The 27841-nt window shown below is 40.6% G+C and overlaps 1 protein-coding gene and 1 long non-coding RNA gene across 5 annotated transcripts in view; one reads left to right on the forward strand and one right to left on the reverse strand.

The window, feature by feature from the left end:
- etv1 (ETS variant transcription factor 1) overlaps positions 1-23295 on the forward strand; it is a 46979-nt gene extending 23684 nt beyond the window's left edge. The window contains exons 10-16 of one of the 3 annotated variants that reach the window (XR_013300139.1): positions 2292-2427; positions 9455-9537; positions 21827-22001; positions 22193-22267; positions 22814-22879; positions 22962-22997; positions 23205-23295. The gene's annotated coding sequence lies outside the window, so the exon portion shown is untranslated. Of the gene's footprint in view, positions 1-2291; positions 2428-9454; positions 9538-21826; positions 22002-22192; positions 22268-22813; positions 23087-23204 lie in introns of those variants that run through there. The other 2 variants (XR_013300138.1, XR_013300137.1) reach the window with 2 other exon arrangements.
- Positions 23296-23548: 253 nt separating this feature from the next.
- Positions 23549-25936, reverse strand: LOC144073705 (uncharacterized). 2 transcript variants are annotated; one of them, XR_013300158.1, is made up of 6 exons: positions 25922-25936; positions 24742-24939; positions 24092-24178; positions 23887-23978; positions 23715-23803; positions 23549-23628 (listed from the first exon to the last, which is right to left on the reverse strand). It is a non-coding gene; the product is annotated as an uncharacterized LOC144073705 (long non-coding RNA). The 2 variants fall into 2 exon arrangements; XR_013300157.1 differs by lacking the exons at positions 23549-23628; positions 23715-23803 and having other exon boundaries at positions 23822-23978.
- Positions 25937-27841: the final 1905 nt, after the last annotated feature.

Here is a 27841-nt window from a genome sequence, read left to right on the forward strand (position 1 = left end):
AAATGTGGTAGGCTTCTCGGTAACAGGTTGGCCTACAAAAAAGCTTCTAGAAGCCATACTGGAAAATGCACAGGAAGTCCACTTAGTTGAATTAAAAGAAACTTTCCAGAAGTGATTTTGGCAATTTCCAAGGTACTTGCATTTTTCTAAAAAATCAGCACCAACAACTGGTTATAGTTACCATCTTAAAATTTGGTAGGCCTGTCTATAAAGCATAGGCCTACAAAAAAGTCTCAAGCAGCCATGCTGGAAAATTCACAGCAAGTTCGCTACTTTGGCTTAACAGAAACTTTACTGGAGTGGTTTTGGCTATTTCCAGGTTACTTGGAATGTTTTAAAAATTCAGCCCCGACAGACAGTTATAGTTACTATTTTAATATTTGGTAGGTGTGTCTATAACGCGTAGGCCTACAAAAAAGTCTCAAGAATCCATCCTGGAAATTGCACAGCAAGTTCGCTACTTTGGCTTAAAGAAAACTTTACTGAAGTGGTTTTGGCTATTTTCAGGTTACTTGGAATTTTTTAAAAATTCAGCCCCACAACCAGTTTTAGTTACCGTCTTAAAATCTGGTAGGCGTGTCTATAACGCGTAGGCCTACAAAAAAGCCTCAAGTAGCCATGCTGCAAAATGCACTGGAAGTCTGCTTCGTTGAATTAAAAGAGGAGTCATTTTGGCTATTTTTTGAAAATTCATCCCCAACAGCTGCAAATGCAACAGCAAATTAGCACTTTTCAAAACTCTACAATTTAAAACAAATCCCATTTCTAAATTTTCCACACAATTGAAATATTTTCCAATATACGAGGTGTCACTGATCCGCCCGCCAAATCTGGCCAGCGCCGCGTTTGCCATTTACGCCGACATATGGCGGACATCCTGCGCCGCTAATATTTGGTGGCCGCCGCCCTGCCCCGCCCCCCCCTGAACCCCAGCACGGGGTGGGGCTGGAGGGGGGGGTAAACAGATGGTCGGTGGGTCTCGAGTCATCACAAAGCCATTAACCCAGACGCCGGGCCCCCGTCGACGCCCTCGGCCGCCGGTGTTTGCTCGCGCTCTCGACCGCCTCCTCGATATTTGCTCGCTTAAATGGCCCCGTGGAGGCTGTCGATTGGTCGGCGATTGGCCACCAAAGTGCATGTGTTGGCGACAAGTTGGCCGATGATGGTGACAGTGAGTGTTTGTTGACACAGCACAAATTGTGTGTGTGTGTGATATATGTTGCCAGGTCCCGTCACACAGCATCAATCATTCAACACTAATTTGGTGCAAAAACACAGGAAGGAAGGAGCAAAGTCCAACCGTTCCTACAGCAATAAAAGATTTGATTTTTTTATTATGTGCGGCAATAACTAACTCACAATGGAATAAAAGCTGCACTTTTTTTAGTTTAAAATTGCGTCTAGAACTGTTGGACATAGTATTTTTTAAGTATATTTCCATTTACTTTCTGTAGTCAATTTCCTTAAAACAAGGCAACAATAATTATTATAAATTATTGTTGCGTACTTTCCCTCCTTTTGAACTCAAACTCACTCAAATTAAATTATAGAACTGCGTAACTATTAGGATAAAAGTGGAATAAGTGGATTTAAATTAAAAAGGATTTAAAACAAATTTAACGGAAGGATTATTCATTATTCATCATTTTAATAAAGTATTGAGTGCATTATCTCAATACAATAATAGTTCACATTCAATAACTATACCTTAACTGCACCATACAATGAATATGCATATATAAGTATTGAAAAGTTTGAAGATATATCATTGTAATTATAAAAAATATTACAAGGTATTTCAAGGTATTAGCGGCGGAAAGAAGCGCTACTCGGAAAAAGGCGCGCAATACAAAATTGAACTTACGAACATTTTTTGACATAAACGCAATTTGCAGACATGTTCGTATGTACCGTTGTTCGTAACTCGAATGTTCGTAAGTAGGGGAGCGTCTGTAATCAAAAAGAAATCATATACCATAATTAGAAAAACAATATAGTAGTAAAATAATAAAATATTAATGACCAATGTAAAATGTTCTTTTATTGAATGAACTACCAACATAGAGAATGTGATGATATTTGAAATAATGTCTATATACTTTAAAAATAAAAAAATAAAAAAAGTTACCTTTACGTTTTAGGAAAAATTGTGTACCATTGATGCAAGTAAGTGTGTGTCTATTAAAAAACATATACATAACCTATTAATTTTGAATCGGGCCTTTTTTTTGCCCCCTCCGATGTTTGACTTCCTTGACAAAATATCTTTTTCTGATTATCGTTTCTCCCAGTTTCACCATCGTCGTTCCATCTAGACTGAGGCGAACCAGTTGAATCCCGACAATGGGCTCGCAACTGGGCGAAGGTGCTGTCGATGACCACGGGTGTCTAATCCATTTGAAGTGGGAGGAGCGGCAGCCAACCAAGGTAGGCACTTAAATCAATGTCATATTTGGAATTCCCATTTTCCCTCTGCCACCTATTTAGCGCGTTTGTTTATCTGTGTGAAAAGGTTCATGTGACGCTTGCATTGTGGTTTCATCAGTCGCTTCATCAAAGCTAATAAAGCGGAAGGAAAACGCAGCGTGAGGATGATGGCACGCTTACGTGATGTGCGACATACATTTTGCCTTCTCCGCGGGAAGCACTTTGGCCAATGTGCTGGGATTTGCGATAAATGCCGCGATATTGCTTCCTTGTTTGAGTGAGGTGCTCCAATAAGAAGGACTGGCGTTCGCTATTTCTTGCGTGCTGACGAAAAAAGAAACATAACTGGACTGTCTTGTCGTCGGGGCCGATATTTAAGGATTTTCTGGCAAATTGATTTTCAGATGGCTCGAATTGATTTGGGAAGGGGACAAGTTTTTTTTTTGTACCGTATTTTACGTATTGTAAAGCGCACCTTAAATGAAATGGCCTGTCTTGAAATTTGTTTCATATTAAAAGCGCACTGGATTATGAGACGTAGTAGTAATGGTGTTGGTAGTAGTAGTTGATGTGGTTGTAGTAGTAGTTGTTGTTGTTGTTGTTCTTTTTGTTGTAGTAGTTGTTGTAGTAGTAGTTGTTGTAGTAGTAGTCGTTGTAGTTGTTGTAGTTGTTGTTGTAGTAGTAGTAGTTGTTGTAGTTGTTGTAGTTGTTGTGGTAGTAGTTGTAGTTGTTGTAGTAGCTGTACTAGTAGTAGTTTTAGTTGTAGTAGCTGTACTAGTAGTAGTTGTAGTAGCTGTACTAGTACTAGTTGTTGTCGTTCTTGTAGTAGGGGATTGTGCTATATCTCCACTAGATGGAACTGTAGTAGTAGTACAGGATTGTGATATATATCCACTCAATGGAGCTGCAATTGTAGTAGTAGTAGTAGGGGATTGTGTTATACATCCACTTGATGGAGCTGTAGTGGTACTAGTAGTCGTAGTATTGGTAGTAGTAGTAGTAGTAGTAGTAGTAGGGGATTGTGTTATATATTCACTCAAGGGAGCAGTAGTAATAGTAGTAGTGGTAGTAGGCGGAGGAGATTATGTTATATATCCAATAGATGGAGCTGTAGTATTAGTAGTAGTGGTAATAGTAGTTCTAGTAGTAGTAGTGGTAATAGTAGTAGTAGTTCTAGTAGTGGTAGGGGATTGTAATATATCCACTCAATGGAGCTGTAGTAATAGTAGTTGAAGTTAGGAGTTGTGTTATACATCCACAAGATGAAGTTTTAGTAGTAGTAGTGGTTAGGGGTTGTGTTGTACATGAACTCATGGAGCATTAGCTAACTAGAAGGAATGATTACATATATGCAATGTTCCCTCTAAGCTGTGCGTGTGCGCAATTGCGCACTACTCTCGTCTTCTCTGCGCACAGCAAATAATATGGGGCGCACAAAATGAAATCCCATGCGTTTTTTTGTTTGTTTGTTTTTTTTTAGCTGTGAGGCCGACGCACGAACCACTCATCCGCCGGGCCACGCATTCATAGATATTAATCATTACATTTTATTATTACTAAATCATTTATGTGTAGTAGATATGCACCTGCTTGTGGCAGGTGTGATACTGGTGTGTACCCATAGCGAGCAATGATGATGTTGCTCACACCGGTACTCGGTGTGCTCAGGGAGGTTGTCTTTCTGCCCAGACAAACAAAAAATTAGAGGGAACATTGCATATGTGTATAAGGCGCACTGCTGAATTTGAGAAAATTGAACTCTTAAAAAAGAAAAGACATTTCCCATGTTTGTCTATCTCAAAAAGACAAACCGAGAGAGAGAGTTTTTCCGTCCTGGCACCTCAGCCTTCTATTCAACCTTCCACAATGTCGCAACCATCTGTCGCCAGGTTCGTAGACCTCGGACCCGGCCGAAATCCGTCCGGGTTGCGGCCGGGACCCCGCCCGTTAGCCCCGGTGCCCAAATGAAAAGATTTCACTAACGAGCAGAGCGCGGGCCCAAATGAAGACAGATATGAGCCGGGTAAAATTAGATGGGCTCACATTCATAACACCTACGACACTTGAAATAGCTTGAAAAGGAGCTCTGGAAATAGTCCACACGTTCATTTATTTTTTATTTTTTTGGTCCTTTTCACTTTACGGTAGGACTCATTTTTTGTGGCAAATGATTATGTTTTCATACAACAAGAATGGCGACAAATCTACATTTCCAAGCTGCTCCGCTGCTTGTATTTTGTATTCTTTTCTTATTATATGTGATCATTATTAGATATATAATCTATACTGTATGTACGCTGTACATTTATACTTTTTTTAAAATTGAATTTGCATGTTTTTTTATGATAAGACGCAGGAAACATTCATTAAAATCTGGATCCATTTAGCAATATGTAATTTGGTAGAAGCACAAAAAAAGTACCAGTGCTTGAAATTGAACAATTTGACAATTTTTCACAAATTCAGGAAATTGGAAGTTTAAATAAAAGTTAAAATTAAATTAAATTATCGCACTAGTTTCACCAAGCAACAAAAATTGGATGCATATGTCTATCATAATTAGATGAACAAAATTATTCAAGTGTAGAAACGATAATATAAGCATGAAATGGGGGGTAAAAAGCAACTCACGACTGGAGAGTATTTTACTGGCCACAAGGAGGCAGTGTCTACATTCGGAAGTTAAATATTACAGTAATCCCTCGAATATTGCGGTTAATTCGATAACCGAAAAAACGTAAAGTAGGGCCACCCCTATGAAAAAAATATATATTTTGTGTGGATTTTCACATTTTTATGAAGTTTAAAAATAATAATATTTAAAAATTAAAATAAAATAAAATCCCCAGAAAAAATCCACGATGAAGTAAAGCCGTGAAAGTTGAACCGTGAAATGGCGAGGGATTTCTGTCGTGCAGAGAGGTTTTTAAACGTCCAAATAATAATAAACAGACACCGTAATTATTCACCAATTGCGGCAGATCTTGAAACCTATTAACCGTGATAAACGAGGTATTACTATAAACAGGAAGTCCACCATTTTGGTTATTTAGCCTAAACTCCCGCGAATAAAAATTAAATCTCTCCGTTCTTCCCGCCAAATCTCGCGTCGACCAATCACCACAAGAATAAAATGTGCCTTCCGTGTCCATCTCGCGGTCCGAATTGTGTTGCGTCCACGCAAATTCAAGCAGATGGGCGCCGACGTGCGGCGCGGAAGCGTCTTTTTAACCAGCTTGGCTCGCCGTCCGTGGCCGGCGGCCAAAGTGGATCTCCACGCTTTGACTTCTTTAACCGTTACTACATTTTTTTTCCTCCCCGCCCACTGCGTATGAAATTAAATAAATCTTGTGTGAGAAATATGTTAAGTTGATCATCTCCGGCGCGCCAATCATGAATTGATGCTATATGATTTCTTGTCGCCATGCGGTCCAGAAGACATAATCAGCCTATAGGAAACATGACTAATGAGGCCATTTGATTCATCAGCATGCTAATTATTGCTTGGTGTGAGCGAGCGAGGCTAAAAGACGCCTAGTGGTGGCGGGCGGTATGTCGGCTAGCGATCTAAACAGAGCCTTTATTGCGTCAATTATGGTTTTTGTTTTATTTAACCGTTACAGGGTACTTATTAAAAATGTTTTTAAATGCATGATAAGCAATATTTTGCCCATTAAAAAACTATTTTATAGAATTAGTTCTAATAAATTCATGCAGTGGTCACAAAAGCTCAATTACCGTATTTTCCAGACTATAAGGCGCACTTTTTTTATACTTTGGCTGTGCCTGCGACTTTAATTTTTTTCCAATAGCTTTTTATGTTGGTTTTTTAGGCTATAGTTATAAAAAAATGTTATATTAAGGGGTGCTTTTTTGGCTGTTGTTCCCTATTTTACTATTAATTTAACATATAATGTTGTCTAACTTATACTCAGGAAAAATTCATTTTTTAAATGAGCTTAGCATTTAATTTGTTTCATCTCAACTTTATAAAATGTAAATATAAAAATGTAAAAAGTCATGAAATATCAAAATCAGAGTGAGAAAAGGCAAACAAAGAGCGCATTTTTAATGACATTAAGTCATGGTCAAACTACATCCTAAATGATTTTGTGTATCACCGGTGGTTTTGTAGCCCCGCCCCCTTTCACGATAAGCGTCATCTGTCCGTGGGACATGGACATTTCCCGCTGTCGTGTGTAGATTAGCGTCGGCTAACGAGGACGTGATGAGCTCACAGGAAGTTGTCCAACTCAATGAATGGCTCGTTTCACCCTTTAATCTTCATCACGTGGCCATTTGGACACCACAGCACAACACGTCTCATTAGCCAATTAGCACATCCGTCCAGCTATTAGTAGAATTATTTCAAAATCAGAAAAGTTTTGGGAAATTATTTGTTTTGGAAAGTATTTAAAAAATAAAATAATATTAATATTAAATAATTATTCTATATATCCATTTCAAAATTAGAAAAGAAACGTTTTTGGAAATCATTTGTTTTGGATCTATTTAAAAAAAATACATTTTAATTGATTTTTTATGTTTTGTTTTTCTTCAATACTCAATTTTTTCAAATGTTTTTTCAAGTGTTGCTAACTTTCCACATTTTCCCACCCATTTTTGTCTATAATGACTTAAATACTTAAAATTTTGTTCTTAGCCATGTACTCGAACTGAGCTAAAAAAACAGAAATATTCAAATAAATATTAGAGAAAAATATTTGCAAAAAACAAAAAATGAAAACAACTAAAATATAGTCCATACATTTGAATCTTGTTGTTACCAAACGTTTCCTCCGCTAAGACTAGCATCAAGTGAGGTAGCGCGCTACATAAGCTAAAGAGGAAGTCGCTAACAAACCAAAGGAGGCCATAAAATAACCAGTGTGAGAATTGTCCATGAAGACAAATGCTAAATAAGTTTATTAACAAAATAGAAAATGAAAGATTAATCCGGAAAGACAAAAATTTGGAAAAAGTCTTCAATTAAATGACTGTTGTGCATCAAGGATGGCGACGGCTAACGCTACAGGGGTGGATCAATAGTCACCACGGGGGCATGCCCCGCCCCCCAAAAGCTACCAACGCACCTCTTAATTGGCTTCTTGACCGCCGCTAATCGGTTGCTACGGTTCGCGAGCCACGAACAAGTGTGGCTTAATCGGACTGCCGTCCAATTAGAGCGCCTCCTGGCGTTTTGTGGGAGCGTTTTTTGCGCTTCTGCGGAAAACAAATCATTAAATAAGAGACCAAAACATCGATCTACAGTTGGTAGACCAAAGTAAGAGTTACTTCATTTAGATGCAAAAGTTTTCACATTAAAACTCCAAACAATTTTAAAAGCTCTCACTTAATAGGTTCAATTTATAAAGTTGAACTGTGAAAGAACACAATATAAAGCAAAATTCAAATTACAATGAAAATGTTTTCCCATTAAAACTTTGATAATAATTCCTGAAAATGTTAAAATTAAGTCAAAAAGTAGAAACGTCAAATGCAAAAATGTTAAATTGATGTTAAAATAGGAATCTTATCATGTTATCTTGTGAAATTTAAAAAAAAATACTATGTAAAAACTATCACTTAATATGTTCCAACTATCCTGCCAAACATAAACATATCATGTAAAAAGATTAAATTAAAATAATTCAAATATCACTATGTTATGTAAAAAGTATCACAATAAAAACCTTAACATAGAACATCACTCTTATGTTAAAATTTTAAACTTATAATTTTCTAATCACATTGATCACCCCAAAATGCGAAATGTATCACATTATACATTGAAACTTACCACTCTTAAATACAAAATCCTTATTTTTACCAAAAAAACACCTAATTTGAAACCTCCCAAAAGGGCAGATTACATTGACATGGCAACACATGAATCCTAAAATTTGATTGGCCCAAAACAGGCTAGCCTCACTGCCGCGAAAATCCCGAATAAATGACGACAACACATAACATAGCATAATTAAATTGAAATGAACTTGGAATACGATGCAGACACACTCAAAAATAAGTTTAATCTAACCTTACACTAAACTTAATTCTAATTTCGTTTTAAATTTTGATACCTTTCTTCTCCCGGCTTGGCTCTATTTGCCCCGCCTCCACCCTGACTTTCAGATGCAGCCTATCGAGGGTTGTTTGCTTTTGTCTTCCCTTCAAAATATTCCCAAAATGATGCACACAAACGTCCTCACAATAGGATAACGCACGACCACTTGCCAATGAGAAGTAGTATACGCTCCTCTCGTATTAGCGATCGCGCCGCCATTCGCACTGACTAACGGGGAAAAAACACAGAAAAAAATGCAAATCTCCATTTTAAAAAAAACAACCGTTACCAAATAACCACTTTTGTTCGTAAGTCAATGGACCCTTGACACCTAACTTATCGCAGACGGTTGTGTTGCTAGCTAGCGCAAACAAATAGCGTGTGCGTTTACGCGTGTGTGGTGTTAATGAGCGACTTTGGAGGTGCTGCGAGCTGCTTGCTCGTCTAATTGACACCTCCACACTTTGGAAAAAAGAAAAACGTCAAAGAAAAAAAACCCAAAGTGAAGGAAAATCCAGCCAGACAAAAGAAAGGGCGCCGCTCGTCAGCTCACCTGAGGCGTTGGCGCCGGCGAGCTGCACATTCGCACCCCTCGAGAGCACGTGGGGGCACCCCGGGGGCGCCGTCACGCCTGGAATGATCCCGCCGCGATGCTCATATGGCACGCCGTTTGCTAGCGTGCATCGCTAATCAAATATGTTGCTTATTAATAGCGAGACTTTGGAAAATGTTACCTGGAGAAATGCCGACGGGACCAGCGCATTGGGGGAGGGGCAAATGGCTGAGGAGGCACTTTTATGGCCATAAATCTGGCACGCTCGTTTTGGGACGTTTGGAAAGCGGCCGTTGACGGCCATGGACGTCCAATTCTTTTTTTTTTTTTTGCTTGGGAGGAAGGTTGGGAAAAGTTTAGTACAAATGTGAAAATGTTTTTCTGATATAAGTCGGTATTTTATGTAGCATAACCAGAAGAATTGGCGGCCCGGTGGAGGAGTGGTTAGCGCGTCGGCATCGCAGTTCTGAGACCACGAGTCCAATCCCAGGTGAGTTTTGACTTTGGTATGTTCTCCCAAAAAAGCCCAAACATGAATTTCACTGCGTTTTATTATTGTCGACTCATATTTGACATTTTGCGGCCCGGTGGACAAGTGGTTGCGGGTCGGCTTCACAATTCTGGGATCGTGGGTTCAATTCCAGGTGGGTCCTCACTGTGTGGAGTTTGCGTGTTCTCCTCCTCGGGCTTGCGTGGGTTTTCTCCAGGTACTCCAGTTTCCTCCCACATTCCAAAATTTCTCTTGCTGTATGTGGCTCCAGTTTTTTAACTAGGTCTACAATGTCTTGTGTGTCTGTCTTGCTACTGCAACCAAGGAATTTCCCAAATACAGGATGAAATAAAGTCCTAATCAAATCTAAATGCTAGGCTACATGTAGGCTAGATTGCCCCCTAGCTACGAGTGATTGGTTGTTTGTCTCCTTCTGCCTTGCAATTGGCTGGACACCAATTCAGGGTGCCCCCCGCCTGGTAGCTAAAGTCTAGCGAACCTTGTGAGGATTAGCCATTCAGAAAATGATTCAATTCAACACCTTAAACCGTCAATCACAGGACGCGGCGTCCATCTTGCAGGCGCATTCATGCAAAAAAAATGGGAAAAAAATTGACGGGGTGAACTGCGAGTCGGGGGGCACGAGTGCCTTGCAGATGCTGCCACCCCCCGAAACCCCCACCCCTCCGCCTCCCCTCAACCCCAAGTAGAATTATGGCTTTTCATCCGCCGATACATTTCACTGGTGATTAATTGCAACGCTCAACGAGGCACAAAAGCATCTTTTGTAAAATTCGCCCCGAAAAGAAATGCAAATGGCTGTCGTCCTTGGCACCGAGCATATGCCACCACAATGCCAACAGGCCTGCCCCCCCGACAACCCCAGCTGGGGGCTTGTAAGACTCGCTCTTGGCAAAAGAGCTTCTGCAAATGATCGCCAATTAATACCAAAAAGCATCCAATTCTGACGTCGCACCTGCTGGGAGCGCTCGCAGCGACAACCCGCTTCGCGTCTTCGCTTTCGGCGGCTTTGCAAAAGCTCGCAGGTACGGACGGGGCGCTAAAATCGGCAGGCAGAGGACGCGGAAACGAGGCGAATGAAGTCAGCGGATGAGGATAGCCGTCCAATTGGTGGAAGCGTTTGCGACCATCTTTAATAGTCAAAATGATTGCGAAACGATTTTATCCTGCAAGTGCTTTTTAACTTGATTTTATTTTTTGTAAGTAGAGGTGTACTTTACATGTAAAAAGCCTGATTTATACATTCCTTCTTTCGTTTTCAACACGTATCTACAGTTTTTTGTTGTCCCGGGGTGCTAGAGACTGATTCATTCACCAAGGCCTCCAATACCCCACTCTAAACCAGGGTTGGCGAAAACGTGGCTCTAGAGCCGCATGCGGCTCCCGCCCAAAATGAGTGTTTTTTTTTACTTATCATATTTTGTATATACTTAGCATTTCTATTCTCTCTTTAAACACACCAAAATTCATCATGCCCCCCCAAAAAATTATATTTAAAAAATAATAATTTGGCAGGTTGTATTTATTTATTTTTTTCGGCCATTTATGATATTACTCAAACACATGCCACGTTCATATTTTGATTTTTAATCACCCCTGTACTATTTCCAGTGTTAAGCAAGAGCATCATATCACGAGAATTTCAAAATAAAATACAGGATACCACAATTGTATTTAGAATTCGGAAATTTTAAAACAGAGTCCACATTGTTTGAATTTCTGACATTCTATATTTCAGAACCTGATGAATTTTTTTCAAACCTGTCATTCCTCTTCCTTTTTAAGCCCCTCCCTCCCATTGTCTTCATTTTACACTTTGCAGCCCCCAATTTTATTTGTTACTTGCGTCTTTTGTATGATGAGGTACGACCACATCTGTTTTTTTATTTACGCCAAGGCACATTTACCAAACACTCCATCACATAATTAGCGCGTAAACTGCCCATAAACTAGCGTAAAATAAGCCCCAAACGCATTTTGCAACCATCCGACGCGGTTGACGTTCATCGCTTTGTCTTTTGGCGCAGCGGCATCCGTCCGCGTGATGAATTCCGCCACCGAGAAGGCAAAGTGTAACAATTTAAATGGTTTTTACGTCACTAATTGCTCATCAAGCCGACTTGCCGTACGACTGGTGATGGATAGGAAGCTTTAACGAGACTCCGGCGGGCAATTAAGTCATCAGGGATCCCCGCCGCGCCGCGCCGGAGCTTGACGAACGGCGGCCCGTCGCGAGCGTAATCAGAGCTAGGACACGCTAGCCCGCTTCGACGTTATTGTTGTTTTGAAGCTCGCAAGTCGCCGCCAACTTTGAGCCCCAACAAAAGTGTCCAGGTGACTTCCTGGGGCAGCTGGGAACACAACAGGAAGTGGATGGACGACCCAAACACCCAAATTTAAACCATACGCTCGCGCCCCAACGACAATTGATACGATCTGCGATCACGTGGGAAAACATTTGGAAAATGACCGAGCTGTGAACATAGTCAAATTCATTCGTTATCCGTACCGCTTAGGGTTGCGGGGCGGGGTGCTGGAGCCTATCCCATCTCACTAGGGGCACCAGGCGAGGGAGATCCTGAATCGGTGGCCAGCCAATCGCAGGGCACCAGGAGACAAACAATCACTTGTAGTTAGCTTACATTTAGCTTAAATTTAGCCTAGCATGCATGTTTTTGGAATGTGGGAGGAAACCAGACTTCCTGGAGAAAAACCCACGCAAGCTCAAGGAGAACATGCAAACTCCACACAGTGAGGGGATCGAATCCACGACTCCAGAACTGTGAGGCCGACACGTAACCACTCGTCCACCGGGCTGCTAAATGCTAACTTCTACTGGATAATTTATATGGCAACAAAAAAATGCTGTGTTAATCATCTATAATTGTGCTTCCTTTTCTTTTAAACATATTTTACATATTGGAAAAACAAAGTATCCCGATACAGTAATCCCTTGATTATCGCGGTTGATGTAGACCAAACATGGCTGCGACAATTGAAAAATCGCACAATAGGGTCAACCCTATTAAAAAAATTATATATTTTTTTACTTCAGTGCTGAGTCCTAGTAGCGAGGGCAGGGGGAGTTTAATTTAAGTTTATTATTTACTATTATTATTATTATTGTTCTTATTATTATTACTATTATTGTTATTTTAATATATGTTAATTATTATTATTAATTTAAGTTATAATTTACATTTCCGCTTGCGGATTTTAGCGTGGATTTTCACATTTTTATGAACTTACACACAAAAAAAATAATCCCCCAGAAAAAAACGTGATGTCGTGATACCGCGATAGTTGAAGCTGCGATATTGGAGGGATTACTGTATATCACCATTTCGATGTATTATCATGCCCCTGCGCATCGCCGTCATCTTTCGGGACGTCTAATTGGGCCAATTAAGCAATTCATTTAGCGTCGGGATTAGAGATGCCGCACCTCGTACGCGTAGCGAGACCAGAGCGCCGGCGCTGCCGGTCCGTGGACGCGCTCCAGTTTTTTTTTTTCTTTTCTTCCTTGGGCGAGGCGGCTCCAGATGGAGCAGGGGGTTTCGGGACTGCGCGGCGCCGTGGCCAACTGCTCCGTAGCCGCCACGCTGAGACAGCGCCATTCGGAAAGCTCCTTAGCCGGCCTTTTATTTTAGCTTGGACGGAAACGGGATCGGAGCCGTCGGGTTAAAAGTCACGTGCTGTCATCGGTGCCCAAATCGACCAATGAGGCGGAGCGTTGAGAATCCACAGCTTCTCTGATTGGCCCGCTCTAGGGGGTGCGTTCCGGCCCACGGGCTACCTAAGAACTGGTTCACACTGTACGAAAGAATTGCTGTAAAACCTCTTTCACCGGCATGCCGATCTATTTTTCAAACTTTCCATGTAGTGCCGTTCTATTTTTCAACACTTCCACTAAGGTGCCGTTTTATTAGAAATTTTACGGCTATTGCTTTCATTTTTTTCGGACAAGGGTGCCGTGAAACCACGTTTGTGCATTGTGTGAGCCAGTGTGTTTTGTTTAAAAGTGTGCCATCAGATTGGTTCATTCGCCCCCTGCCGTCAAAATGGCAGCCAGTGGGTTCATAAGGAACTTTAAAATGCCCTGAAACCAACAGGAAGTCACTCGGAAATGCCCAGAAATTACAAACGAACAAAAAGCATCCCAGAAAGTCCCTCAAAATCAATAGGAAAAAAATCCATAATTTACCGGAATTGCCCGTTAAGTACCCTAAAATGGATGTGAAAAAAAGACCCAAACTGAACGTGCGTTCCCAGCCAAATTAACATTTTGGGCCTAAAATATGCCGGTCCAGGGTCCCACGACCTGCCCCTTTGGCACCCCTACCCTCACCAAGTTAACATTTTGGGCCCAAAACACCCTGATCCGGGGAGCCACTTTCAGCCCACAACCCACCCCTTTGCCACCCCTGCTCTCGCCAAGTTAACATTTTTGGGCCCAAAATATGCCGGTCCGGGGTGCCGCTTTCAGCCCACAACCCGCCCCTTTGCCACCCCTGCTCTCGCCAAGTTAACATTTTTGGGCCCAAAACACCCCGGTCCGGGGTGCCACTTTCAGCCCACAACCCGCCCCTTTGCCACCCCTGCTCTCGCCAAGTTAACATTTTTGGGCCCAAAATATGCCGGTCCGGGGTGCCACTTCCAGCCCACAACCCGCCCCTTTCCCCACCAACACTCTTGCCAAGTTAACATTTTGGGCCCAAAACACCCCGGTCCAGGGTGCCACTTCTGGCCCACGCCCCGCCCCTTTCCCACCAACACTCGTTAATGGTTCCTCATTAAACGAAAGATGCAATCGTGGCCAGAAAAGCAAACTAAGTTGGACCAACTTTTTCCTCTGACACCTCACATCCTCTCCTGGTTCCGAGCGGCGTCAGGGGTGCCGGGTCCCCCTTTTTTTTTTTTACAAGCCCCCCCCCCCCCCCAAACGTACAAAACGCCTCTCATCAAAGCCTTCATTAACAAGGAAGGTTAATTAAAAAATAAATGCGTAAACATCAATATTGGCGTGGGGCGATGCATAATGCGGCGTAATGATGTTTGAGGGGCGCTTCAGCACCTCACCGGGACCCCTCGCTACCTCTCGGGCGCTCGCTGGCTGTTGTAAGCCTTTGTTGTGTGACAACAAAGAGAATGATGTTAAATTCATCAGCGGATGAATATTTCAATTGCGTTTGCTTTATAGTTGAGCCGCTGTTGGCATTTCCATTTTTGCCTCCATATGTGCAGCCATGTTAAGTGCAGTCATTTCCATTTTCTACCTGGGGGGTCGCCAGGGAGGTGGGCGAGGGGGAGGGGCAACCGGGGAGGGGGGGGGGGTGCTTACTGATAACTCTATTGCGCACGCAACCATGGCGGGAGGCACTCGTGAATTTTTCAAAAGGTGTGTTTGATGCACCTATGTCGCTATTATTCTCGTGCGTGTGTGTGTAAATGGCTGAGTCAGAGATGCCAGGCCTTCCGGTCCAAAGGGATTGGACAATGCGTTGTGGGCAAAGGTGCTCAAGGGTGGGTGGGATTGGTTGGAATGGTTTGGATGGGTAAATGGCTGAAAAGGAGTGGAGTGGATGTTTTGATTTCAAATTGAGTTTATACTGGATTATGTCGCTTTTGTGTGTGTGTGTGTGTGTGTGTGTGTGTGTGTGTTTTAATTTAATTTAATACAGTTTAAGCAGTTTGAAAAGTGCTGGTTTGTTCTTTGTAGGTTTTTTGGGGGTAAATGGCTGGAAAGGAGTGGAGTGGATGTTTTGATTTAAAATTGAGTTTTTACTGGATTGTGTCGCTTTTTGTGTTTTTATTTAATGAGGTTGGTACAGTTTAAGCAGTGGTTTGAAAAGTGCTGGTTGGTTCTTTGTGGGTTTTTATACACCTTTTTTACTGTTTATAAAAACAGTAAGAATAATATATATTTTTACTAATATTTGTATTTAGCGTAGCTGTTATTTTGTGTAAACGCGAAACCTTTGCCCCATTATTTTTTTCCCATTTTTACAAATGTAGTTCAGCTATTTATTATTGATATATCAGAACTATTGGTTATGAAAAAATCCAAAACAAATGACATATCTGGCATTTGAATCTCAAAGAATGACTCCTCATACATTTTCTTCTTTTCACAACGTGTACTTTGTCATCCCCAATTCTTTCAAAAATAGCTTTAACGTTTAAACCCCTTTAAGTGGTCAAGAAAAAAAATCCAAAATCTTAAAATAATAGAACTCCAGAAAATCCAAATCAAAGTACGTATCTAAAATTTAAAAAGACAGGCTCCTAATACTTTCTTCTTTTCTCAACTACATTTTCATGCGCATTTTTTGTATAAAAACGGCTAAACAAAAAATTTAAACTGGTTAAAAAAATCCAAAACAAAGTACTCCCTTTTAAATTTGAAAGACTAACTCCTTAACACACAAATCTCCTATTTTGTACAAATCAAAATTTGATTCCCCCTAAATTGGACGTCTAACCCCGTCGCCGGCAACCGTGGACTTTAATTACCCAATCGTATCATTTCCCTTTTTCCGAGTAATCTTCAGTCTCAATGTCTCACAGCTGCGTTGACCCGCGCAATTTGCTGCACCCGAATGGCTGAAGCTAATTGGCTAAGGAGGGTCGGCGTTTGTGTGTGTGGGGGTGTTTTTCGGGGGGGACCGTTCCCCCGTCGTCGGAATTGAGAGGTTTTTAACCGTCGAGTGGCGGCGATAGCGCACAGCTGGCCGAACCAAGAGCGCCGGTCCCGCCCCCTCGGCGCGAAGGGGGCGGGACCGGCGCTCTGGGTTCGGCCGTAATGAAGGTCGCGATCCGACGGCGAGGGGCAGGCCTGCAATTAACGTGAAAAAGAGTGGAGACGTCGGGCACCTGGCGATGAAAGGCGCTTAAAGTCGCCGGGCCGGATCGGATCGGCTCGGCGAGCGAGAAAGCGAGCGAGAAGGCAATTCCAGCGCGATTCAAACGCAGATGTCGACTCTCGAGGGGCTCCATTGACGCCTGAAAAGGGGAGCAGAGGTTGTCAATCAGACGCTGATTAGCCGTCGTCTTCGCCAGCCACAAAAGGCCGCAGATGACGAGGCGCCGCCGTCCTTTTTTTTTGACACCACCGCGTCAATCGGGGATTTTGTTCCATGGAATTTTGGACGGCTTGAATTAGTCGCTCGCTGAATGAACGCCCTGAAATATGAAGTGTCAATTGGGGGGCATATTAATAGCGTTTTTTTTTAATTATGACGTTGGTTTGAAATAACGTCTATCAAAAGGGGGTATAGATTTTTTTTTTAAATGGTCTCGTTCGGATTTACGTTAGGGTTCGTCGTTTTTCATTCAGTTAAAGCAATGTATTGCGTGATTTGTCTTTTATTATGAAAATTGGACATTTTAAAGCGGATTTGTGGGATTTTTTTGTCATTCGTCAAACTGAAATTGGGATTTTTTTGCATCATTCAAACTAATCTTTGCTTATCTATGTACACTAATTAAATTAGAATTCCAATTTATATCACTGAATTTAAATACAAAAAATATTTCTCTGTTTTACATTATCTTAAAAGTATTGGGCTTTCAATGAATGCTATTTTAGCTGAATTTATTGTCATTTGGCTGGAAAAAAATGTACTACTTTTTAGAATATTAGTCTTTTTTAAGTGACTGCGGTGAATTTTAATCTCAAATATTATTCAATAAATGAAGTGAATGATTTTTATTCAATTCCATTGAAACAATCCAACCAAAAAGTAACTTTAAATTTAATTTATTAACCAAATAAGTGACATCTATTACATTACACTACATTTTCTTCCCTTATAATAATTCAAATGGCTCTAAAATGATTTCCAAATAAAGAAAATACACTTCTATTCATAAAATAAAACCATAAAACGGCCATTCCACCCCTCAAAAAAATCTTTTTTTTAAATAATTGGACGTGAACACTCGCCAAAGTCCAAACATTTCCGTCCCGATACTTTTGCCGTCCGTCGTAATTGACGACAGGCGTCCCGCGGCGACCGTCATCATCATCATCATCACCATCGTCATCGTCATCTTTACGGCCTTTACGTCTGCTTCCTGTCGAGGAATAATGACGTACGTTGAATAATTGAGCGTCGTTATCAAACGCTCGCTCGTGCGGCGCTGGGAAAAGTTGCTATGATGTCGGGCACTCATGACTTATTCACCGCCACCGTCTTCTTCCTGTTTGTCCCCCTTTTTTTTTCTTCGCCGGAAAATATTAGCTTTGCGCTGTTTACCAGGCCGCCTTTTCCAAAAAGTCAACACACCCCCCTACGTACCAGATTTTGGTCCTGTCAGGAAGAAAAAAAGATAAACTTTCAAACTTTTTCTCCATGTTATGAAAAGATTTACAGCCTTATTCATTGCCCCATCAACTTATTTTGATTTTCAATTTAGACCTGCAAAAAAAATAATAAAGGGGCAGATAGAGACGCAAAAACATCAGGAAGTGACCCGTAACTGTCCCAAAAATAGCAGAAAGTGACCCGAAATGAACAGGAAGTCACTTAGAAATGCCCACAAAAACACCCAAACAAACAGCAATTATGCTAACTAATTTCCAATGACTCCTAAAAAAAATACAATTTAAAACCCTATTGATTTTCAAAATAAATCTGCAATTAAGTCCAGCAGTGGTCATTTTTTACCCCAAAAAAAATCTGCAAATTCCTTCAAATTAAAAGCATGTGACTTGGAAATGGCTTCAAATCGTCAGAAAGTGACTCCTAAAAAAAATTACCATTTCAAACCCTATTGATTTTCAAAATAAATCAGCAATAAAATCCACCGGTGGTCATTTTTTACCAAAAAAAATCGTAAAATTACCTCAAATTAAAATCATGTAACCTGGAAATGGCTTCAAATCGTCATAAGATGACCCCTAACTTCTCCAAAATCAACAAGATGCTACAAAAAATCATCATAAAGTGACCCCTAATTTCTCCAAAATCAATAAGATGTCACAAAAAAATCTGTCGGAAGTGAGCCATGCGACAGCAAAGCACCCCAAAGACAATTTCTTCATAAATTTCATTTTCTCATGTTAATAATCATCTAAATCATTGGCCAATGCATTTTGCCCGCCATTTTTTTTCTCTTGTTTTGATCTGAGAAATATTTGACTTGCGCAATTCAGTGAGTGTAAAAACCAAATTTTGACGGTGCCTGAACAGGGACCCGAAGGGGTTTCTCACTCGAAGCCCCGAGCGACCGTAGCATGCCACTGACCACCCTGTTTGCATCATGCCTCGAGGGGGCGGAGCTACAAGTCACCTGAAATGGTCCAACGCACGGCACAAAATGGCGTGTGTGTGCTACAGCGTTTGCATGTGTGCGCATATGAAATGAGGTTGCGGTCCTAATTTTCACATGGGTGGGATTCAATGGAATGACCTCAAGTGACCCTGGAAAGCCCCCCTGTCCCACCCCCATGCCCACCTTCCTTCTCCTCTGGACTTTCCATCCCGGTCTTCCTTTCCCACTTGGTCCAAAGACCAAGAACGAGAAGAAGAATGCTAGCGTGATCAAATTGTCAACCCTCCCCCTTGTCCCCCCCCCCCTCGGGGACATATTGTCCCGTGTGGGCGTCCCCTCGGGGACAGACGGCCCCGCCACGGGAAAACTCAGCGGGCGAGCGAGGAGCTGATGAAACGGAGATGGGGTAATGAAGGCGCGGCCTGTGGCGTCCGCGGCCTCGCCATATGTTGAGACAAATGCAAATTGTCCCCCTCCCCGCGTAAGCGCAGCCCCCCCCCCTTCTAATCCAAACAACTTTTTCATCTTGATGCATGCTAATGTGTTTCTAAGTGTGCACTTATTAATATCACAACGCGCGTTTAAGCCCACGGTGGAGATGCAGGCGGGTTCGAGGGCTCCTCTGATAGGAAACACAAACAAGACATCAAGAATTTACACGCGCTCACCGCTTGGGGGCGATGTTGTCTTTTGCCAGCAGAGATTTGGCAGTTTTTGATTTTGTTTTGGGGTTTTTTGCTCTCTTAATACACAGCATTTTTAATTCTGACTGTGAAAGCCGTAGCAAAGTTATGCATATTATGCAGTATTTTGGCATCATTTTACGACTTTTTTTACCCTAATATTAGTCTAATTTCACTAAAGTAGTTTGTGTTTATACATTTCTAAAATTCTTTTTGAACTTCCAGCTCACAGAACATAAAAAAATGCCAAAAAATGATTTCAATTGCATAGTTTTTCCATTTTAAGTCCTATAATAAGTCAATGTACGACTCAATTCTGGTTATATTACGAGTTTTTTCTATTTGAATCAAAACAATCGTCTTTTAAAATGAGAAAATCTTGGCTCAACCTTTGAGAACTGCACCAAGAGTATATTTCCCAAAACATGTTTATGTAAGGATTATGAAATAGAGAAGTAAATTAATTTCAAGTCCTACTTAATGTAGCTTTAAGTGCAATTCGCGTCCAACTAGCTAGCTTCCGCCATGCTAGCTTCCATTGACAATGATTGACAGGTAGGTGTAGAAGAGGTAAAACTACAGCTTAAATATTGATAAACTAAAAAATATGAACAATATTTGCTAATTTTGGAACAATACATTGTTAGAATTAATTGATTGTTGCTGATTGCCCATTAGGAGTCGATAAATTTTGTTACTTGGATCAGAAAAAAATGCATGAAATCCGTTGAGATTTAAATGTGAGCTACAATGGCGCCCTCTACTGATAGTTTGGTTAAATTTAAAAAAGGCATTTAAAAATCTAAGTTTTGACTATTATTGACAGGAAGTGACCGAAAAGCAACAGAAAATGACCGTTGAATGTTGCAAAATTTACAAACCAAAAAAAATATATAAACAGGATTTGTAAAAAAAATATCAATTCATAATGGAAGACAAAAATATGTTTTTTTTCCACACGTTTCCACACTAAGACTGCTCTGTCCATTTATCATTTAACTTTTAATTTTGTCCCGCAGAGGGCAGCACATCACAGCAAGCTAACTCAGTTTTTTTTCTTCCAGCTTGTGACGTCAAATCGTTGCTACTTTGCCATGTATTTACCAAACTGCAATATTGACTCATATTATCATAATATTGTGTTATGAAACGATTTTAACTTCGCACTGTACGTAGTCAAAACACCTTCCCTCCCCTTTTCACTCCTCCCACGAGAAGAATTCCCAGAGGAGGCCATGAAGCCTTAATTGCCATATTTAATATTCCACAAGCCATTTTTTTTTCCATATCTTTTTAAGAAAAAAAATACTTGAAAAGAAAGTGCCATCGACGGCGGTGTATGTCCAATCCATTTGGACTGGAGGCGAAAGGCAGGCAAATGGATTGGACCGCTATTGCCGTCATTGGCAGCGACATCGCAAGGTTTTTTTAAATTAAAAAATGACCATGTATAGTAAGGATTTTTTCTTTATAAAAACGACCATGTATAGTTAGGCTTTTTTCTTAAAGAAAGACAGTATATTAAGGCTTTTTTTCTTTAAAAAAAAACGACAGTATAGTAAGGCTTTTTTCTTTAAAAAACGATAGTATAGTAAGGCTTTTTTTCTTTAAAAAATGACATAATATAGTAAGGCTATTTTCTTGATGACCAATGACCATGTATAGTATGGCTTTATTCTTAAAAAATGACCTTGTATAGTAAGGTGTTTTTTTTTTTTTAAATATGACCATGTACAGCAGGGGTGTCAAACTCATTTCGCATCGTGGGCCACATACGGCCTAGGGAGATGTCAAGTGGGCCGGACCATTAAAATTATACCATGCTCTGCTATAAATAACCCAAATATCATGTCTTTCCTTTGTTTTGGTGTAAAGAAGCACAAGAACATTAGGAAAATATTGAAATTTAATGAACTATCCTTTTTCAAAACATTTCATAAAACACCTCATATTTCCTTAGACAAGGCCTGATCGAACCTCCTTGGGGGCCGGTTCCGGCCCGCGGGCCGTATGTTTGACACCCCTGCTTTGGCCAAATGAATCCCAATTGAAAAAGCATATCCAAGTATGTAACCTTAGAAGTAAAAAACAAACACTAAAGTGCATGTCACCGCAATGTTCATAATGTGCAATATTGTATCTCAAAGTATTAAAGCCCAACCCAAAAGTATTTACAGTACGTTATTATGAAAACAATGTATTTGTTTTGAAGTATTAATGCCCAACCTAAAAGTATTTGCAGCCCCAGCTCCCTGACTAATGCACTCTATGATGAAAACGATCTCTTTTTTTGTGTCTATGTGTAATAGGCGTGGCCGAGGCGTGGCTGTGGTCAGAGTTCAAAAGACCCGCCTCCACGCCGCCATTTTTCAAAATGGCGGATGAGCCGGAGGCTGGGCGCGTTGGACTGCTGAGCTGCTCAGAATTGACGATTTCCCGAAGAAAGACCCGACAAACTTCTTCCAGGACAATGCAGCGCGTTCGGTACTTTGTCTTTTGGGGATTTCGTAGCCCCAGTTCTCATTTCAAGAGTGCTTTTTGACGGGAACGTGCTTCATTGGCGTGATGTAGCCCCGACGTGGATGCAAACAGAAATGTTTGCTAGCAAGTTGGCTACATTGCGTCACCTATTGCTCTTAATGTTTAAAAAGAAACCCTTCCATTGTGTGTTTCAGTCCCTCAACGAGGACAGACTGCTGGGAAACAAGAATGTGGCCATAACGGCCAAAAAGGAGCAGTTTGTCGGCAAAGTGAGTCTTTTTTTAATAGCTTCTAATTCCTCTACCCGTGTAATTGGATAACTTTATTATTCCCGTATTCGGGAAATTTTGTTGTCACGGTAATGTTTAGATATCAGCGACCAGTGTTCACGGCTTTCCTAAATTAGCTTGTTTAGCATCATGATACACTCCAATTTTGAATGAAGACACTTTAACTGGGTTGGCGTTGATTTTTAATAGCAAGATCCTGTGTGGGTAACTCACACTAGTGCCATCAAGTGGAGGTGTAAGGAATAAACAGTACACTTCTAGAATACGTATATACCTTTGCCCTTCCCTTTCCTAAAGGAAGACTTCAGGGCTTGGACCTTTTGATTTTTAATTGTGGTTTTGACAAAACCTAAGCGAGACATTCAACCATAGCGCAGGGGTCATTTTTGACTCGTTTAAACAACCATTTTTCCTCCGTCTAAGAGCTTTGTGAGACGTATTTTATTTGTTTGATTGAATTGGAGTCATTTGTGCATCAAAATGGTTAAATAAGCAATGACATAATCATGCTGTGGTGTTTTGCAGAGGTTTAAAGCCACGGAGATGGTGGAAGCTGTCCAAATCTACAAGACCAAAGAAGTCGTGTATGACGTAAGACCTGTTTTTCAGGTTATTTGATTTATTATTTTCATGTCATGTGTACTAAAAATACTCTATTTTGCTTCTCTTCAAGGTCCACCCAAGTTTACCAAATCAACGCTAAAGAAAGGTGACTTTGGAGCGTGGCACAGCCTTTGACACCAACATCTTGAGGGCCGCTATCCAGTATGTTTTCCATATCTCCCACGAGAGATGGGTCCTTCTGATGTTGGTAAAACCTAGCTTAGTGTTATTGTTTTTGACCTAACTGGCCCCCAGTCTATTTTTTTTTATGTTGGACTTAGTCTATTGTGCTTTGACCCTCTTTTCTCCCCAGAATTCCATCCAGTGCCAAGAAGAGATTCATCAATGGAAACACCACCTCATCTTTAAATGCTGGAAGACCTATGTGAACGTCTCAATTACCCCATTTTGTGGGAAAATAAAACCTTTGAAATATACTCATGTATTTTTCTTCATAGAACTAGCAAATGAATGCAAGCAACATGACATTTTAGAATTTTTATTCAAAGAAATACATTTGCACACTTAGGATCACATTGATTGGCATTCTCCACCTGTAGACAAAAGCAACACTTATAATAAACACCAGAAAAAAAAAGACCATTGAGGGTCTTGGGTCTTTTGTCTTTTTTCTCCAAGTGTTTTAACAAAGACAAATGACACTCAAATCTCTTTTATTGAAATTTCTGATTGAAAAAAAAAAAAAATCCTCCTCACCTTAGGGATCGGGACATCACCTATAAAATAAGAGGGGGATTAGTAAATTGCAACTTTAGTCAATAAAATAATGTGAGATTGGAATGTTTTGACTTGGATACATTACAATATAACCCGGAAATAAGCTGCTTCCGGTAGCCATCGCATTTCGATCTTAATCCATATGCGTCTGACGAAAGTGCGTGCTTTGTGTGTCTAAAATACAGAAATGGCACTCGTTACTGACACTGCGGCGTAAGAAACGATGCGCCAAATAGGCGTGAAAATACGGTATTAACCTCAGAGCAGAGTTCAGAGACGATGCATCATCTTCAAGTGGGCAACCTGGGAAGATCACCTGGTCCTCCAGGGTCTGGACATCACCATGGACCTGGTGCATGCACAAAAATAGAGCAAAAGTTATCATATACAGAGACTGGAGATTCAACAGATAGGTTTAGGTGTTTTTTTTGGGGGTGGGGGGGGGGGGGTAATTTGTATTACCTTGATACCTTGGCCCAGTCTCCTCTCCCCTCAAGGGTGTGCATGGTTCTGGACACACGGGAACAGCTTCATCTTGATTTAACCAAGCTATTTGGGAAGTGCAAACAATTATTACAGGAAAGCGAAATCTTTAAGTAAATGATCAAGAATGAAAATAAGTTAGTGAGTGCTCGGTGCTAATTTCCCCTTTCCAGACAAAGCGATTCAATAAACAGACTGATGTTTAAAAACTAGGAGAAAGTCGGCTTAACCATTTTGGTATCAATGATTTTTGTTTAAAACAGAATTACAAATTGGAAAAGGGCGTTTAGCAATCGCAGTGAAAACTATCATTACATTCAACACACCTTCACCTGGCAAACTGACGGTTGATATCTCGGCTTTGTTTGATAAAATGAAGTCTTCCCCCACGACTCAATAATGGAGAGAATACGGACAAAATACTTTTGAAGTCAAATGTCGTGAGGCTAATGCTAAGCTAGCTAGTGACATGCTAAGGAGCCCATACTTCAAATGTCGACGGTGTGTTCGACCTGGCAATAAACTAACAGATTTGTTGGCGTTTTGGCTCAATTGATTCCTAAAAAAATCTCCCGGTAGGGTGTTAAAAATGCACATAGGCCAGTAAATTGCTCTAGTCTAGGGCTTACCTCGTTCGGGTGCTAGTCGTTCGACCGACGGCATGGAAATGGCTGCCCCAAAGGGCGAGATGCTGCGCATGTGCATAATTTGAGCACCTGCGTCACCAATGGGCGTAACCACGCCCATAGGAGGTGATTTGTCCTCCCGACTCAATGACCATGTTTGGAAGATGACGTACTATAGTCGCCATTTTTGTAGTCTTGATGCTGTAAAAGAGTGTGTTCGGTTTTTTTTAAATAATAAAAGCCTTACTTTGCATGGTCATTTAAAAAAAATAAAAAGCCTTACTATACATGGTCATTTTTTAAAGAAAAAAGCCTTACTATACATGGTCATTTTTTACAAATTAAAAAGCCTTACTATATACTATGTCGTATTTTAATAAAAAAAGCCTTACTATACTATGTCGGGTTTTTTTAAAGAAAAAAAGCCTTACTATACTATGTCGGGTTTTTTAAAGAAAAAAAGCCTTACTATATACACTATGTCGTTTTTTAGGAAAAAAACCTTACTATACTATGTCGTTTTTTAGGAAAAAAGCCTTACTATACTATGTCGTTTTTTTAGGAAAAAAAGCCTTACTATACTATGTCGTTTTTTAAGAAAAAAAGCCTTACTATACTATGTCGTTTTTTAAAGAAAAAAAGCCTTACTATATACCAGGGGTGTCAAACTCATTTGGCATCGTGGGCCACATACGGCCTAGGGAGATGTCAAGTGGGCCGGACCATTAAAATTATACCATCCTCTGCTATAAATAACCAAAATACCATGTCTTTCCTTTGTTTTGGTGTAAAGAAGCACAAGAACACTAGGAAAATATTGAAATTGAATGAACTATCCTTTTACAAAACATTTCATCAAACACCTCATATTTCCTTAGACAAATGTGCAATTGACTTTTATCATTCACAAATATGCATTGCAACTGATCCCACTGATTGTACAAAGGCACAAAACTTTAATTGGTACTGAAAAATATACTCATGCACTTTAAGATTAAATGAGACTTTTAAAGAAAGGAATTTTTAAACCACTTACACATACGCATATAAAATCTAAATGTAATCCCTGCGTGCACCTTACAAACTAAGGAGTGATTTTAAATGTGTAATGAAGAAAGTGTTCGCCTGTCCTGTAAATCTGTAAACTTCATACATGAAACATACATACACATACAATACATACTGAAAATGTATGGAGTTGCTGCTGTTTTCAGTCTGTCTCAGTGATGCGGCTTGTCTTCTACTCTGATGGAAAGAGTGCGCCCCTTAGCGGATAATCCACGAATTGCAGCGAATTAAAAATATTAATTCCATGTCTTTTATGCATTTTTTTTCCACTTTCAAATTATCCTGCGGGCCTGATCGAACCTCCTTGGGGGCCGGTTCCGGCCCGCGGGCCGTATGTTTGACACCCCTGATGTACAGTAAGGCTATTTGCTTTAAAAAAACGCATTGTGAGCCATTTAAGCAATAAGTCATATTTGACTTAATTGTATACATAATGAATGATTCTTGGCTTCTGGCTCATCCTCACAAGTCTCGTGTACGTACAAGATATTTGTTGAATGTAAGTTACAGCATGGAGGAAATGTTCCCCACAAGTTCACAGCCGTGGGTTCGAGCTGTGTCCCCGTCATTCGGCAGACACCTGCTTGGCGGACGTGGATGAGGATGAGGGCGACTGGCAGAACAACATCACCATGCGGTTCTTCGACGGCTGGCGGTTGTGGTGGGTTTTTAGTAAAAGGTATTAAGTCTTTTGTTGCAGGTGTCCACCAAGGCACCAAGAGTACATCTGCAGGGTTTGAACCAGCGATCATGCCATGGTAGGCATATACTCTACTGTGTGCACTAAAGGGCCCTCCCACCTTCCCACTAAACTTGGACTGCTTAGGTATTTTCAGTAAGAGGGCGCTCGAGCAATTTGGCTATGTGTACTCAACATGGTCATGTCCAAAAACTTTTTTTTTTTTGTGGCTTATTTGAAATCCTAGCCAATAGCCAGTGTCTTTAGTTTTTAGGCCAATTATTTTAACAAATTTTGATGTAATGATTAAATGTAAAATGTAATTTTTAAAGGTTTTTAAATAAAAGGTATTAAGTCTTTTGTCGCATGTGGGGAAGGGCACCAAGAGTACGTCTGCGGGCTTCGAACTAGCTTCCACTCCATGGTAGGCATATACTCTACTGTGTGCGCTAAGGGGCCGTCCCACCGTCCCACTAAACTTCGACTGGCTAAGTAAGAGGGCGCTTGACTCATTTAACTAAGTGTATAAGCCATCTCCCTGGAAAGCACAGTCCTGCCCACTCAGTTTTTATTTGACCTGAAAAGTGACAAGTTGGAGGAGGCGGGGAATCCAACCGATTAACTTTTGTATGGTAAGAAAAAAAGCCTTACTATACTGTCTTTTTTTTTATCGAAAAAAGCCTTACCATACTGTCGTTTTTTAAGAAAAAAGCCTTACTATACTATGTTGTTTTTTTAAATTAAAAAAGCCTTGCTATGCAATGTCATTTTTTAAAAGAAAAAAACCTTATGATACTGTCGTTTTTTAAAGAAAAAAGCCTTACTTTACTATGTCGTTTTTTTTAAATTAAAAAAAGCCTTGCTATACTATGTTGTTTTTTTTAAAGAAAAAAATCTTACTATACTATGTCGTTTTTTTTAAGAAAAAAGCCTTACTATACTATGTCGTTTTTTAAAGAAAAAAGCCTTACTATACTATGTCGTTTTTTAAAAGAAAAAAGCCTTACTATACTTGTTTAGGAAAAAAAAATCCCACCCACCTCCATACTATGCCACATATCAGTAAGACTTTTTCAGTCTTTTAGTTGTACTCATGTTGGTTTTTATTTTCACTTTGCTGCAGGTTTGGTCCTCCCACCCTCCATCTATCTATCGGTTCACCCATCCGCCCACCCGGGCTTTTGTTTGCCTTTTTGCCCCCGTTTGTGTCCTGCTTACCAGCTCATCAGATAACTGCAGCTGACCCAATTGCCTCGCACAAAGTGAAAGAGAAGCTGTTGGAGTGTGCGTACGTATGTGGGCTGTGACCCCCTTCCCTGCTGATTGAACACACAGCTGACTAAGTCCAACCAAGGG

The sequence above is a fragment of the Stigmatopora argus genome, chromosome 4, assembly GCF_051989625.1.
Source record: "Stigmatopora argus isolate UIUO_Sarg chromosome 4, RoL_Sarg_1.0, whole genome shotgun sequence".
Classification (NCBI taxonomy): domain Eukaryota; kingdom Metazoa; phylum Chordata; class Actinopteri; order Syngnathiformes; family Syngnathidae; genus Stigmatopora; species Stigmatopora argus.